Source organism: Amblyomma americanum, chromosome 6, assembly GCF_052857255.1.
Source record: "Amblyomma americanum isolate KBUSLIRL-KWMA chromosome 6, ASM5285725v1, whole genome shotgun sequence".
Classification (NCBI taxonomy): domain Eukaryota; kingdom Metazoa; phylum Arthropoda; class Arachnida; order Ixodida; family Ixodidae; genus Amblyomma; species Amblyomma americanum.
In genome coordinates, this window is record NC_135502.1 from 146,746,288 (window position 1) to 146,763,625 (window position 17,338).

Here is a 17,338-nt window from a genome sequence, read left to right on the forward strand (position 1 = left end):
CCAAAGGTTCACAAAACAAAACAGTTTATACAGCTAAGAGACGATACAGAGGAATTTACAATCACTCGTACGAGCACATACAAAGTGATTCATAAATACAATGCAACTCATGTAAAGTCACAATAGAGAGAGGTACAATTCAACAAAATCTTTGCACCTAAAGTGTACTACCACAGAGAGGCACAAATAAACAAAACACAATTTGTTCACCGGGCACTGCGACCGTCCGACGACTTCAGGAGCACGACGGGCCGATCCGTAGACTGGCGCACGTTGTCTCGCTGGTCCGGGCTGGGCGAGTGGTGTTGTCCCGGGATTCGAGCGGGCGCGCTTCTCGGAAGCTTGAACGGCGGCTCGGGCTAACAGACGGCGGTTGCAGCCCCTCATTTACAGGCGCGGACCGCGTCTGTTCTTCGCGCCAAGGCAGGCGCGCACACACGTAGCTTTAACCGCACAAACTCCTTCTCCTTCTTGCGCCGGGCGCGCGACCTCATTGGTCGAGCGCGGAAACCACCTTCTAGAACAATCTAGGTCATTCGCGGCACGCTGAGTCGTCGGTGCCGGAGCGAAGAGTGTAGGGGGGGGGGGGGCGGGGGGGGGTAGGGTATTCTTTGGCGCGAAAGGGTGCCCCCTTTCCGTCGACAACAAGCAATAACTTCTCCAACATTCGAGAAGAATCGACGCCGCGCGTGTCTATGTTTACTTTGGCACCCCGAAGGCGAGCTGAGTGAAAAGCACCGTGTTCTCACGGGGGTTCTTCCCCGCTGTTTTCCTGTTTTACTTTACCGCGTGTGGGCGCGATTGCTTAGGCGCAGCGCCGGTTTGTTTCGAACATGCGCCGAATTTTGTGACACCGGCCGAAGTTCCGGATCACAGCAGCCTCAAAATCGGCCGAGAAATTTCTTTTTCAGTATCGGGACCCGTTAAAATAAACCACTAAAATGGTTTTTTCTACCACCGACGCTCCTATCCTTTCAATTTCTAAGCCAATCCCTAATACCAATACATAAAACGTATCGAAAGATGGCATCGAAGATACATGCATCTTCGATGCAGAACATGCGTGATATTTACCAGCAACTCTGGCATTGAGTTGCATGTAAACATACAATGCGATTCGCGATTCTTTTCCTTTTATTTGAACGCCATTGTCCAGTAATGGCAATCACTCCATTATCTACTCATGAACACCTAAGCCAAATATTACACTTCTACACGCAGCAGAAAACCCACAATCGCGCACTGAAGTTGGCGAGTCCTTTTCGCCGACTTCTTCACGCTCGTGACCTCCTTCGTCGCACGCTGCTGCGTACTTTTGTTTTTCATGATTTTTGTTTTTCAGGATTTTTTCATGATTCATGCAGCCAGCATAGCCGCGACCCGTCCGCAGCTTCGCTCCCGTCGGTCAGAGCGCTCCGCCACTTGGCGGAGGAGCGCCGACCTCTGAGCGCGCCAAAATTGAGGAGAGAAGACGGAAAGGCACGCAGGCGCCGAAATTGAAATTTTGCCTAGAGATAACTCAGCTTCTACAAAATGCATTTAAACCTTTCTTACTGGATGATATTCGTGAAGAAGCATCCTTGAACATTCCGGCAATAAAGCACTTTCATTCTGAGCTCCTTTAAGAAGACGTTAAAGCTGCAGCCTTTTGCCTCGGCAAGAAATAATTTAGTGGAGAAAATTGTATTCCGTAAATTTGCAGTATTAACACAAGTTAGGTGCGGAAACAGATCGTGGCTATATGCTGCTTGTACAGAAAGTTGCTATACGGTGCATTTTATTGTTAAGGGGCAGAAGGCGGTCGCAGCAGATAGAACTACTGAAGAACTCAGAACACGGGGCACAAGCAGAAGGCTCACGCCGCCGCGATGGATTCGGCCAGCAAACACACGCCAAGACACAAAACGTTGTCCTCGTCGTCGCCTTCTGCTCTGTTCGTAGAAATATTATTAGGACTCTCCTTAGAAAGCAGTGCGAACCGAAGCCCCAAGACCAGTTCTGTTTTGAAGATTTTTGCGTGATGCCAAATCTATTGACACAGTGAACCGTTCATAAGTTTTCAAAAAACGCTGCAGTTTTCTGGAGACAAGTGCGTGAGCACGCCTTCAATTTTACTTACAGACAAGGAGTCCAGTTTTCTAGGCCCACTATAAACACGTCTTTTTTTAATCACGTCTGTTTTAACTCTTGTTCTAGAGAACTTTCAACTTTTTTGACTCAGTTTGACTGTGAACGGTTGACACAGCTTTTGCGTTGCGTTTTGTATTGTTTTCTTATGCGTTTGGCCCTGACCCTGCTTTTAGCTTCGACTTTTACTTAGTGTTCGGTGACTATATTGTTATTTTCGTTTTCGTTTTGCCTCGTGCTGCATTGGCGGCAAAGGTCGCTGACTGATCATTTTCCATGCGTGTTCCTTGCGGTTCGTCGTGGTCCTCTCGGTTTTATCTGTCCTTGGCTGACTTTGCGTTACCTAGATATGTATCACTTTGATATTGTGTACTTCCTTTTTGTTTTTTGTATTAGATAGTTGAACGCGTTTGCTAATTTCTTCGTCACGTGGGTGTCGGACTGCGTTATATAAGCTGCTCATCTTTCTGAATAAATGTGTTGGTAGTCAGCGCGCTGTCCTGTCCACTTCTGTTCGCCCTTGTTTTTTTCGCGCTGCATTCTTTTTACCATGTTCACTGACCAACAATCCCAAACAGCCGCTTTAGTTTCTTGAAAAAATTGCTCATCACATGTGCAAGACATCGCTTTCACGAATTCTTGGAATCGCAGTCTTGTACACGTTTGTTTTGAGGTATCGCTAAATGTTGTTCTGTCTCTTAAACTTTCGTAGCTTAAAAAATTTTTCAGTATCAGATACGGTACTCTTCAGGAAAATAATATGACAAGATTGAGTAAGAACTTGATTTTAAAATTCTTCCTCCGTATACGGTTTTTTGACTACTGACAGCAGCAATTCCTACTTTAGTAGACATGAAAGCATTTTTTTATGTGCGGCTTTGAAATCTCCCGAAATAGAAAAAAATAACAAAGATAGTATCATTAAAGAGAGTTACCACCATACATTTTCACTAAAATTTTCATTAAGGCTATCACACGTAGGGATTCGGGAGATAGCAATGAGCTAGCCCATTGTTTCATTTGAAGCTATCAAATAGAATGCATAAACTACACCTTATTTTGTTCTCTTACCATTACTGGATGTCACCAGTTTAAAAGAGTCAGAGTCGCGAGCTGGGGGGGGGGGGGGGGGGGGGGGGGCTGCTCTGACTTCATGTGGTTCTCTTTTAGTCAGCACAATGCCGGAGATCATAAAATTGTTTTCGAGCCCTTTTTCCTAGTCTCATTTCCGTAGATAATGAAAGCATGATTGTGTTTGCTGCATTGCTTGGCTTGTAGTACTGTCCAATGAACGCTACAGTATTTCAGTGTGTCAAAGGTATTTGAAGGTGTTTCTTTTAGTATATTTACAAAACAATTAAGTCAAATTTTAACACAATTTCAATGAAGCAGATAGCTTTTTATGCATAGCTGCGTTCCCTGTGTCTGAGATTGGAAAACACGCCAGGGAAGGTATATATCGCGGCAAGCTTTTAGGTTCGCTGCAAATTTTAGCAAGGTACCGAGGTCTTGGTAACCGGAAATGCTTCCGACGGGATGAAAATTTCGACAACATTTAAATTCTGTAGTGAGCACAACCTGCTCAGAGGAACTGTGGAGTCGAATTAAAGGATGAAAACCCTCTCACTTCTTAAAGTCTTCATATTATATCTTTGAAAAAGTGCACACAATTACTACGCGGAACTACACAAGATCTATTGCAGCAAGCTCTATGCGTGATGCAAGCTAGAACTAGGCGAAAAATGCATTCTTTTGCACGTTCACTTCGCAGTATACTAACAGCTGGTTCGCATACGCACTAAAAGCATAAATTTATGGGAAGAAAGTTGGTGTGTCCTTAGTTTTGCCGTTTAAAAAAAATGAGAGATGATTATGTTATCCGGTGTTCTGAGATTCGAGCGAAGCTCTCCACACGCCACCTTCCACGGATAGAAGGTTTCTTGTTACGCTGCAAACCACCTCCTAAGGTCTGCTCGGGGTAGGCACCTTGCGGTTGTGCATTCCTCCTCTCTCGCCGGGGCAGTGGTGTTTCGTTCTGCTACTACCTGCCAAGGTTGTTAGGTGGCACTTTACGCCTACTATGTCGACACAGCCTACGCCGACGACTACGACGCGGAAACCACGAATGGGCGCCTAACTGGTGCGTTCTAAAAACTCGGCGCGAAACATCCGCTGTAGGTCACATGTCTCACGAACCAGCACATGCGAACGTAGATTGCCGAAATCAACGCACACATTCACGACACGTTTCTGGCTATATACCAAGGGAAGGTGGGATGGTGGCGGATTGCTGCCTTTTTCTAAGGACGAACAGCGCATCCCAGCTGCAACGCGCAGAATGTTTCGCAGTGGTGGCCTAGTCATTTGAGCATCCGCCGCGCATGCGGGAGGTGCGGGCTTCGATCCCCACTGCCGCTGTGTACCCACCGGCGATACAATCTCTCCCCTGGTCTGGTGCTCGGCTTATTGAGGGTGAAATGCTTGGAAAAATTGGTCTTTGGCCCCGCTTTGAGTAAAAGAAAATACCTTGTGCCATGGCGCTAATTGACCACAGAAGCCCTTGCGCCATAAACATTCATTATAATCATCAAATTCAGTGTTGGCGGCTCTAGAAAAGTGATCAGGTCTGTTTGATGGCGATGGCCGGCTACTACAAACTTTATTTCCGCTTCGAAATGAGGGCGCAAAGACAGTGAAACAGCCAGAATTCTTAGGCGCGAAATCTAGAAGAGTGCGGTGAGGGGCTAGTTGGTACGATATTGTATGAACAATTATTTACTGCTTAAAAAAGACGTCTTGTTTGCGCAGTTATTCATTGTTTTCATAATTCTCTGGCGCACCGGAAGAAGGCCTAAGGTTGTCACAATTCATCACCCTCCCACACAGTCAGTCTTTCACCGGCTATCAAGATAAAATGAAAGAACTGAAATGTGGAAGAATGTTGACGTTAACCAGATGCTCAGCCTTTAAATATCCTAACTCCCATGTCAAAATAAGTTTTACTTCACCAATAGCATCATTTCGGAGTGAAAGCTTGTCCAGACTAGATTAACGGCTTCGGCGGGGTGATTCGCTGTGGGAACAGCCACAAGAATTTTTTCTTTTGTGCCGCATATAGCTAACGTAATCGGAGTAATGGGCCTAAACATGGTTTTTAGACAGGGGAAGAAACGTTTTCAGTTCATGCAACAGCACGTGCACAATCACTCCGATTAAAAGTTAATAACTCCTGTGGTACATAGTTTTGCGAATCAATCTATTCCACATTTAAAACTTATTCGGATCTAATTATACGGCTACCAAAAAAAAACGGTGCGAATAATCACGTTTTGCGGTCCGTTTGAATCCAGCAGTCGTTAAATTTGCAGCTTGAAAATGCTTCATTTCCCACTGTCATTCGAAATGAAAATTGCCATTCTAGTGAATAACAAAATAAGTCACGATCAATCATTATCATTTAACATATTCGTGATTCCTACACGTAAGTCTAGAAATGCCACTAACATGAACTTTGATTTATCAGTTACCCGAAACAGAAACGACCAAAGGCTAATTCAGCATCACGATACAAATATATACGACACCTTACCAGAGAGATTAAGACTGCCTATAGCCCTGTTTTCCATAGAAAGGTTTAATCTTTCATTAATTAGTTACGTATGTTTTACTGCATCGATGTTGCTATTGTTTTGTAGTTATATTGTTTTATTTCTTCATCAACGTATATTTCTTGACATTCTGTTTGATTGGTAAAAAGTTCACAATTTTTCAACTGTGTCTTAATGGCTTCTACAAATATGTAGTTATACTATATGGGCCTAATCTAGCTTGAGCTATTGGCCCAAAACTTCTTTGATTATGTTGTACAATTTCCTGATGAAATAAATAATGTATAATGTCTAATATACACAAAACTAACCTCGAGTACTACTCACCGCAGCGCCTCAGTGCCTTTCCCCTTAGGCTTCTGGTCCCAAGATCACATGCTCAATTCCGGTCGCGGAGGCCGTGTTTCGACGGCGGTGAATTACAGAAACATGCCTGCGTTGTGCGCTGTCAGCGCATCTTAGAACCTTATGACTTAAAGCAATTAGGACCGCTTTACTACGGCGTTAATTAAAGCCAGTGCCTTGCTTCGCATCGTTAAACCCCGCAATGTAGAGATTTACTAACTGCAGTACAGCAAAAGTTTAGCCGAAACCCATTATAAACAATAATTTTTATTTTAGTAGGCGATCAGTGTCTTGTTCGAGCGATGACCAGAGCTGCTGATGACGTTTTAATATGAAGATATTTTCACTGATGGGAAGCTCGTGTACTCACGAATGCTGCATTTTCATGTGTGATTGCATAGAATGAAACTGCAGATTACCTTCCGGTTGATTGTTCTCATTAATTATATTACCACCCTTCCATCTAATATGAAAAATAATCTGAGATGGTGCCTTTCGAGTCACCTTGTCCTGCATTTATTGATTAGAGAAATAAAAATAAATTGAAATGAAATTTAAATAAATCGCAAAATCATGGACGAATCCTGATTTCATGATCACATTAGCAGAGCTATAAAAGCTATTGCACATACGGATCATTCATAGTTCGGAAGTCAAAATGCTTGCCGCAAATGTTTATCCCTGATCCTGCTTTATTGTCTTTGCAGGTTTGTTATTCAACGCCGAAAACTGCGAGTTCTTCGTCTCATTTTACCGGGACATCGACGGACAAAGATATTACAGCTTCCCGGTCCAGGCGGTTCAAGAATAGCTTTCCGGCTGCCATGGAAGTTAAGATCAGTCTGAGCCTAATGTATGAACTACAATTTTATGAATGTGGCAGTAAATAAAACAAGCCAGGCATTCTCATACCAAGCTCACTAAAGTCTCTGCGTTTATTGTTTTAATGAAGAAAGCGGATTGTAGGAATAAATTTGTACCAAATCTGGAGATCACTATCCTCATTGTCAAGCTACCCATACAAAACGCGGAATGGTTGGCCCGCGGTACAAATAAGGCAGAAGAAACCCACTACTCTGGGCACTACGCAAGATGATTCGAGCTTGGCGAAACTCGCGATCTTCCAGAACTCTTACGATGCCCTCAGATGAATGCACAAACGCTATTATGAAATAAAATTCAGCCCTCAGCACGCGTCTAGTTTCATTGGCGTATCCGGAGTCCCTCTAAGGGTATCACTACTTGGGCCTCACTTGGTGGGTTTTATGGGATGACGACACAGCACGACTGATGTGATCAAACCCTTCGTGATCTTCTTTAATTTGGTTATCATTCCACTGAATGCAAGTAAGTTATAGAAAAATGTTTAGTGCGCTTTATTACGAAATTTTTGTTAATATAAGTATTTTTATGGGGGAGAACATATCACTCAATGCGATTGAAAATAATATAAAAATTGTTGCACTTTGCGTTTTACCGTGAGTAAATGGTGCGGTTGCGTTATGAGCTGGAGCCACTTGACTTTCACTTCATGCAGAAATTCCACAGAAAGCAGAGCTTCCCCTTGCAACATGACTTGGCAGTCACCGCTCGCGGTTTCGAGGGGGCACTGGCTTTGGATGTTAACTTTGCGGAATCACTGTTGAATAAAGGTGAAGCAGCATTAACGGTTACCGCGGGAGACAGTCGAAGAGCTGCTATGCGCAGCAATGTGGACCTTCTGTCCTTTTGGCATTCGCTGCAATCCAGTTTCAAAGCGGATGCAGCGATGGCGTAGAGGTAAAGCATCCTCCGCGCGTGCAAGAGGACCACTGTTCAAATCATAGCGCAGCGCAATTCTCTACCAGATAAAGAAAAGAAAAAATCGCCGTGTCGATGGAATTGCATAACAAGGCCTGCGATGTAGCCTCCTATTGCTGGCAAGAGCTGGCCAAATCACTCCCTCAGCAGAACAGGATTTGGCCACCGTGGTGTAGTAGTTCGCCACAGCCTTCTGTATGTTTACAGCAGTTAATCGTCTGCACTATCCTCCAGCGGCAGCGGACAAACTGAACACGGCGGTGGTGAGACCCATGACGCAGCGGAGGGGGCTACGAGGAACGTTAAAACGAGAAGTACCTAGAGTTTATGCATACATTTTTATGGAAACGTCACCGCACCCAATGTCTAAGGAAGAGGCCGAGCGAAGAAATAAAACACTGAAATGTTGAGTTGCACCCGAAGACGCAGCTATTACCAAAGAGAGGTTAAGCCTCTAATAGGCCTATAAAATAAATAGCGGATATCGGCCTCTCTAGTTGGCAAAAGAAATTTTAATTATGTGCGAAAGAAACAGAAAACGATTTCTTGTATAATAACACGATGTTTCAGAAACTACTTGGTTTCTTAATCAGCTGTGACTGCGGATGAGATTCAGCTTGAATTTTAGAGCGCACGTAAAGTCAGTAGCCGAATCACTGAACGTAAACGTTAGGTGTAGAATTAGGAAAATATTCCGAGGGCAGTGCCATTGTCAATTACCAGAGTTCTGCACTCGTGTGGATTGTTCTTCAGGACAATGGGTTCGTCAAAATCAATCCTGTCATCACATGCCTCTCAGTGCTCGGCCACCACGCGTCGCTCACTGCGTCACATAAATTAAGGGAGAAAGACTCACGCAGAACCAGATCAGCCTGTTTCATCGGCAACCATTACTTAGGCCAAAAGTGCACGATCGATCTGTTTGCGATGAATTCAAAAGGTGTGAAGGGTCATTAAGAAATTAAGAAAAAAATATTGGTTTATGCTTTTCTTCGATGTTCAAGATCTCGTTTACTCTGCACCTCATGCTGAACTCTTTGCGCCCATTAGTATAGGTTTTGTACTTTAAAGGGGCTAGTTGGTGTTCATAATTACATTAGGGTGCGCTAACTTCCGAACAGACAACATAGAAAATAACCGCTAGACACGATCACAGAAAATAAGGGACATTCAACTGACTTTATTTTCACAGGAGTGCACTCTTATACGTACTTAATTATTCCAAACAGGAATACACGGAAAAAACAAGCAAATCAGCAAAAAAGCGAAGCAAATAAGAAAATGGTCACGATAGAATCAGTTTTGTTGCACAAACCATATTTCGACTTCTGAGGAGCCATGGAAGGCTCTTTACTATTGAGTAAAAACCACCGACGGTTTGCATACGTACCCCGCCCTCCCACCCAATTTTTTTGAGCAAAACCTTCATCCTTCCTAGTAGAGGCTTCTTCTTATGCCTTGTGCAATGTGCAATAATTTGCTGTCTTATATCGAGCGGACCTAGAGCAGTGGCTAAGGCAGCAATAAATGTTTTATACATAATCAGATGCGTAGATATTGTGAAACAAGCACAGAAAAATGAAGTCTCACGACGTGACCCGTAAAACTGGAAAAGCGTTCAGACGAATTTCTAAGAGCCTATAGCGAAACCTCACGTTTACGAATGACTACCTACTGCAAAAGATAACAGGTTTTGGTCAGGAAAATGCTCTTCTCGGGTAATCACCTGTGCTGGATGCATAACTTCGTGACTGTGAAAGATCTACAGCCTTATGTTTTGCGCTTGGGGTTTTCTTTTTTTAAATAAGGAACCCTCAGATGTTCCTTAACTTACGGAAGCGTTGAAGGATGCCTTCTATTTTTAGAACCGCGCTGACGCGATCCTTGGGTAGGAATTTACTCAGAGCGACGAACAGCCGCTAGTGCGCCTCCGGTGTAAGAATATGTGCCTAACAAAAGAAACGTATTTATTTAAATTAAAATAAAGCAACTAGACGAGCATACCCTTGTATTTATATTAAAGTAAACGCGCCTATGTGATCTCGACCTGAATTTTAACTTAACAAGGTGATGGTTCGGTCTAGTGGGTATGCGTTATGATCCATAGCGCAGCAACAAAACAGGGGACAAATACAAGCTCTAAACTTCCACTACGGCTTTATTTGTTGCACACAGAATTTATACATGAAGTAAAGAACGATACCAGTCAGATTAGACAAGATACTTTGTGAACAAAGCTTAAAAATCACATGCAATACATTTCACCGGTTGGCATACTGCTCCGAGGCTAAAAATGCCATATCTTTCTTTGTCAGCGACAATGATGGACTGCTGACCCAGCTTTCAGGTCCAGCTCTTTCGATTGCGGCAGCCTCAATAATTTCCCTTGTTAATCTATCGGCATCTCTTCCTATCACCTCGCAAGGTGAGTGAAGGTGTATATGTCTGCACCAGAAAAATTGTCAAGCATTTGCAAGGCCACTTGTCCCGACAGCGGGCTTCAGAATAGTTGCACGATTCGGCATAGAAACCCTTTCGTGCAGTGTACTGAAGATATAGTCTACAGAATCCCGCTTTCATGCGGCAAGGCGTACAGGGGTAGTCAAAAAATCCCAGGCCGCTCCGAACGGCCGCGGGGCGGCTCCTCTCCGCTATCGGGGCGCTGTTATCGCACGCTTGTCTCGCCGCGCTTGTGTTTCCAGGGTATGCGCAGAGAGGGAGTGAGTGAGAGGGAGTGGGCCAACTTGGGCACATACGGCACCACCACAGGTCTCACCTCTTCTCCAGAGACCTCTCTCCCAGAGCTCACGCACTGGCCTATACTTCATCTTCTGCAAGAGGCTTTCGGCGACCCCCGTAACGAGCGAACCAAGGAACCCGGCTGAAGACAGCCTGGACACTTGGTTGTCAAAACCCGGTCGCATCTTGTGAACGTATGACTTCCTTAGCGAACTCTCAAGGCACAGTGAAGCAATGCCTCTTTTCACTAATACGGAATGCGAGGAGTCAAATGGCAGAAGCCCTTTTATTGCTTGCGGAGCGTAAGTCCAGCACACCTGATCTGTACAGAACTTAATCTTAAAATCTTAAAACTGTAAACAATTGTCCAACTTAAGTTCACGTGTAAAATCTAAGCCATTTCCATCTTGTGTAAATTGAGATAAAACATCGTCTGCAGCTTCAGCAAAGTTCAAGCTTGCGTCCTTGGTTAAAATAATCAAAAAATCGTCCACGTATATAAAAACATTGAAAACTTTGTTAGCTGCTAAAACCTGATGAATGACTTGGTCAATTTGTGAAATAAAGATGATACATAATACCGGAACGACACACGATCCAGTACAAATGCCCGCATTCTGCAGAAAATAATCAATTTCATCTTCATCATCAGCCAGACTACACTTACTACAGGGCAAATGCCTCTCCCATGTCTCCCCAATTAGCCCGTGCCTTTACAAGCTGCGCCCACCCTATGCATGCGAACTTCTTAATCTCATCCACTCACCTAGCCTTCTGCCGCCCCCGGCTACGCTTGCTTTCTCTAGGAATCCACTCCGTTACCCTTAAGGACCAGCGGTTGTCTTGCCTTCGAATTACATGCCCAGCCCAAGCCAATTTCTTCCTCTTGATTTCGACAAGAATGTCATTAACCCGCGCTTGTTCCCTCACCAAATCTGCCCGCTTCCGGTCTCTTAACGATACACTTCTCATTTTCTTTCAATGGCTCACTGCATTGTCCTTAAGATGAACCCTTTTCGTTAGCCTCCACGTTTCTTCTTCGTAGGTCAGTACCGGCAAGATGCAGCTGTTGTACACTTTTCGCTTCAGGGATATTAGTAACTTTCATTCATGATCTGACGGAACCTGGCATATGCACTCCACCCCATTCTTATTCTTCTAGTGATTTCCCTCTCATGATCAGGATCAGCTGTCACTACCTGCCGTAAGTAGACGTAATCCTTGACCACTTCCTGCCCCTCGCTTTCAATTGTGAACGGCTGGTCAAATGTTATAAAAGCGGACTCCAAGTAAAACTTTAGAACAGTTAAGAAATTATCAATGCAAATACCGGCTGAGTTCTGGAAGGAAACAGAATACTTTCTTTCAATGCATTCCCTGAGAGCAGTAAATAGGGCATCGTGGGGTACACAGTAAAATATATCAACAACATCCACGGAAATGGCACACCCAACTTCAACCTCAGGTTTCGGAATACACAAACGTCTTCAGATGTTTTCGTTAAGAACGGATCTCCTACATCTAGTTTGCTCAAATGCTTCAACAAGAAAAGACTGATCTGCTTCTGCCACGAACCTTTTTTCGTAAGTATCGTTCTGAATGGCAACCCTTGCTTGTGCGTGCGTGCAACGTCGGACTTGGCGCCATCTTAGCACAGTGGCAGAACGGCGCTGAGCGAATAATCGCTTACGCCAGTTGCACCCGTTCACGCTCCTAAAAGAACTATTCCAACCCGGAAAAGGAATGCGTCGCGGTGGTGTGGGCGCTCACCAGATTTCGACTGCATCTTTACGGCCGACTGTTGAGGATGTTTAATGGCCATTATTCCCTTTGTTGGTCGGCAAAGCTCAAGGAACATCGGTATGAACTTCTGTGGTGGCGGCGCCGTCAAAGTGACCTAACACTGGCGATGATTCCAGATGTCATTGGAGCCCACCAAATGCATTGTGTTGTTCCTGCCCGCCCCAAAGGGCACCTCTTGTGGGGTGAGACGAGATAAGGGCTCAGTGATCGTGGAAAAATTAGCTACAAAGCGCCGGTAGCAAGTGCGAAAGCCTCAAAAATGGCTCAAAGAGCGCTTGTTGGTCGTTGTCGGAAATGCCGCAACCGCAGCAATAATCTCGGGGTTATGGTGTATGCCATCAGAGCTGACAACCTGGCCTAAAAATTTTGGCTCGTCAAAAGCAAATTGGCACTTCTCGGCTTTAGGGACAAGCCATCAGAACAGATGGCTTAAAGGACTCCTCTGAAGATGGTTGAGATGGTTTTAAAATGTCTGAGAAAAACAACTACGTCATCTAAATAGACGACGCAAGACTGTCGCTGAGATCGGAGAGTACAGTAACCATTATTCTTTGGAATTTTATTGGTGCAGAACAGAGGCCGAATGGCGGAATCTTAAATTCATATAAGGCATCTGGAGTTATCAAGATGGTCTTTTCACGGTCGCGTTTATCAACTTCAATTTGCCAATAACCGCTGTGCAGATTCATGGATGAAAAGTACCATGCATGACAAAGACGATCCATACAGTCATCAATGCAGGGAAGCGGATAAACTTTTGTCGCTTTGTTCAGCTTTCTGTAGCCGACACAGATACGTAAGCTCCCATATCTTTTCTTCATTATAGTACAACGAGAGACGCCCATCATCACACATCTGCTGGACCTGGTGGTGAATCGCATCTCTTTTTGTTAAAGGCAGTCGGTAGGGGTTTTGTCTTACAATCGTTCGATGTCCGTGGTGATAATGCGGTTTTTGGTGACTGTCGTTTGACCGATTCATATCGATAGAGCGAAACAGTCGCAGAACGAATATAGGAGAGCCAGAAGTTGCGACATCTCTGACATCGACAATTTTCATAAACGTTGAGCTTGCCGCCACCACGGTGGCTGAGTGGTTATGGCGCTCGACTGCTGGCCCGAAAGACGCGGGGTTCGATCCCGGCCGCGGCGGCCGCATTTCGTTGGAGGCGAAATTCTAGAGGCCCGTGTACTGTGCGATGTCAGTTCACGTTAAAGAATCCCAGGTGGTGGAAATTTCAGGAGCCCTTCACTACGGCGTCTCTCATAGTCTGAGTCGCTTTGGGACGTTAACCCACCATAAACCAACGTTGAGCTTGCCAGCAAGAGGATACACCGGATGTGCAACGTCGATGGTGGGGCACCCGTTGGGAGCAATCATATCTTCGAAATGAGCTATCGTATGAACGGTGTCAATATAGAGTGTGCTGAACTGAAATTGTAACGAGAAGGAGAGTAGTTCATAGACAAAGCGAAACAATACCCCGTGCTACGCAAATATGTCCCCAAAAGACCAAGGATACGTTCTCTTCAGCCCTGATCAGTAAGGCCGTCATCGCAAACAACTGTAACTAACTCGCTGGCGCGAAGAGCAAAGAATACGTCAGTATAACTCAGTGCATTAGGTCACAGACCATTCTGATTTCGTTCATAGTCAGGTCAGTGCACCGAAAAAATCGGGTCGTCTTCAACGAACATATTGACATTCTCGTTGGGCCGCTGGATCCGACACTGATGGGTCATCTCGGCTTTCTATTTTCGCTCGGGGCTGGCGAAGTCACGCAGGAGCTGACAATGAAATTGATACCAAGTCGTAAGGTTCGATTTAAGGTTCTCAAATCAGGTCCGTACGAAATCAGCAAAAGCAAAGTACATATTCCACAAATGACGGTAGTCGTTCCACTCGTAGGCGCCGACGCGGACATAGTGATCCAGCCAATCTTCAACGTCATCAAAGGGCTCGCCGTGGAAAGGTCTTGGCGTGCGCGGCAAGTGGACGACGAACGGGGCAGGAGCAGCTTCCGGAAAGTCACAAGTTTCGGTGGCAGTTGTGACGGGCATTATGTTAACGGGGCTCCATTGCGGGGTGAACTCATGTAGAACGCCTCGCAGGCGGCGGCTAGCGCTAGCGGCTGTAGGATCCTTTGTGTCCTCGTTGCGCTTCTTTTTTTCGTGCGGGGAAAAATTCACGGATCGCCCCAAGTGATAAATCACCACGAGTGATATATCGAAGCACAAGCCGATTCTCGGCAAGTGTTGTTGTTGTTAGCCTATCAAAAGGTGGCACATACCCACACTGGGGGATCGGCCAAGAATCGGGTGAATATTCACCTGAACGCAGTTAATAAAAAGGAAACGCACGTGGGAGCGCAACACCGATGAATTTTTCGTCATGAACGGAAAAGGAATGAGTGTTTTGATTTTAAAATTTTAAGAATAGTAAAAAAGAGAGGGATTAAATATTAATCATTTAGCCAAAATGTAATAATTGATAGAAAAGAAAAGGTTGGAACACTTAGCAAGGCAGTCGGTGAGATTCTATCAGGAAATTTAGAACAGTGGTACAAACAGATCTGTGGCTGAACCCAAATGTGGTGGCGCCAAATGATAGCAAGAGCGGGCTGCTCAAACTAAGGCAAAGATGCAGCAAGGGGTCCTCCAGCAACCTTTTTCTCAGACAGCTGAATCGGCGACAATACAGTCAAAAATGTTCTATAGATTCAGGCTCACGGCAAAATGCACAAAAGGGAGAGAGCGCGAAACCCGACTTGTGTAAATAGAAATTTAGAGGGGGGATGCAGCAGCGCAGCCTCGTCAGTGATACTTCAAGCTGCCGACAGCAGCAAACTTTCCTGTTCCAATAATATTTAAGGTGCTCATAATCCGCCGATGTTAAAAGTGATGTGTCTTGCGTGGTTAAAAACGCACGTCGCCGAAATCTAGATGCTGTAATATAGGCTGTAGCCGGGATGATTGGCAACACGGGGCCGCTAAGGGAAGCCTTTGCGAGATTATCAGCAATCTCATTTACTGTCACACTGCTGTGACCGGGAACCCATACTAAATGAACAAGGCTCAAATGCGGATGAAGTAGGGGTAAGAAAGTTGTTAAAATTGGACCGTCAACTTGTGCAGCGAGGGACGAACACAAAGATAAAGAATCAGTAATTACTGCAACTGCTGTAATAGAGGCGTCTAGCTTGCGTAGAGCAAGTACAACCGCTAGAAACTCTGCTTGAAAAATAGGGGTGAAATCTGGAAGGCGCAGTGAAAAGGACCAGTCTAAATGCGAGCAAAATATTCCCACACCTGCTTTTTCATTGCATTGCGATGCGTCAGTGGCTATTGATATATCTGTAGGTAGGGTCCTCAGATGACCTTCTAGAAGACCATTTAGAATACTCGGTGGCAAATGTTTTGCATTTTTTGGGAATATATCGTCGAAAACAATGTGGATAGCGGGCTCATTGCGAAGCGCAGGAAGGATATCATAAATGTTTACATCTAAAGGCTGAATTCTTTGCACAAACACTACCTGAGGGGAATTGAAACGAGACCAGAGGACACCAAAAAAGGAGGTCGGATGACAACAGAAAATGCTTTGGGAACGGTGGAAATGGGATTCATAGATCCTGAGGGAAGTTTTCACAGTTAAAAATTGAAGTCGTGATAAGAGAGGCGGAATGCGGGCTTCAAGGTACAGCACATTGATAGCCACAAATTTTGGAAGGCCGAGGCACATGCAAAGTGCTTCCCTCTCTAAAAGGACGAGAGGACGAAGTTTATATGTAGCCGAGCCTGAAAACAACACTGATCGAAATTCTAAAATTGGCCTAACACACACAGTGTAGATCATTAATAGCACATCTCTGCGCATGCCGTGCCCGTGATGACAATCTCCGTAACATGCCCACGGCACGACCCCCTTTCGCCGCGACATGGTCAATGTGAGGTCGCCAGGTGAGTTTGTTGTCATAAATGACCCCTAGGTATTTTAGGGATTGAACCTGCAGTATTATTTTTGACTGGCAAGTGAGAGAGACCACTACAAGAGTGAATAGAGGGAAAACAAGAGTGGCGCATCTTCAACATTTAATTTCAGGTGTAATGCGCTCAACCAGTGCACAAGTGTATTCAAATATGACTGACTGTAACAGACCATACAGGGAATGTATATCCGGCGCAGCAGCAAAAAACGCAATGTCGTCCGCTTAGACGTAAGTGCGTACATGGCGCTGGAGAGGAATTGAGCTCTACAGAATATTAAAGAGCACAGGAGAAAGAACAGCTGCTTGCGGTACACCTCGCGTTTGTCTGTACCTCTCTGAATGAACACCATTATGGACGCAAAAGAATTCCCTGTTATAAAGAAATGCAGATATCCATGCAACTATACAATCTGAAAATTGAAGAGACTGTAGCCTATGTATCAGGATGGAGTGTTCTACACTGTCGTAAGCTTTGGCGACGTCTAACGTAACCAAAGCCGCGACCAGGCGTTGACGACGAGCAAGGAGAATTGTGCTCTCAAGATCAGCATGTACATTCCATATCGAACACCATGGCCGGAAAACGAGTTGGCACGGACTGAGTATACTTTTGCGGTCCACAATGGCTGACAACCGAATTAGTAACACCCTTTCTATCAACTTTACCACGTTTGATGTTAAAGAAATTGGCCTAATATTATCCAATTCATAGCCTCCACCCTGATTTTTAAGTAAAGGGATCACCTTGGACAGCCTCCACTCAGAAGGTATCCAAGCGTGTTTGAGAGAGTAGGTTATTAGGTGCAATAAGGAGTTGGGAGACTTCAAATAGAATCTTGAGCATCTTTGTAGTAACACCATCAGGACCAGGAGCAGCAGCTGGCAATCTCTGGACAACTTGTGAAAGCTCTGATAGATGTACTTGTGA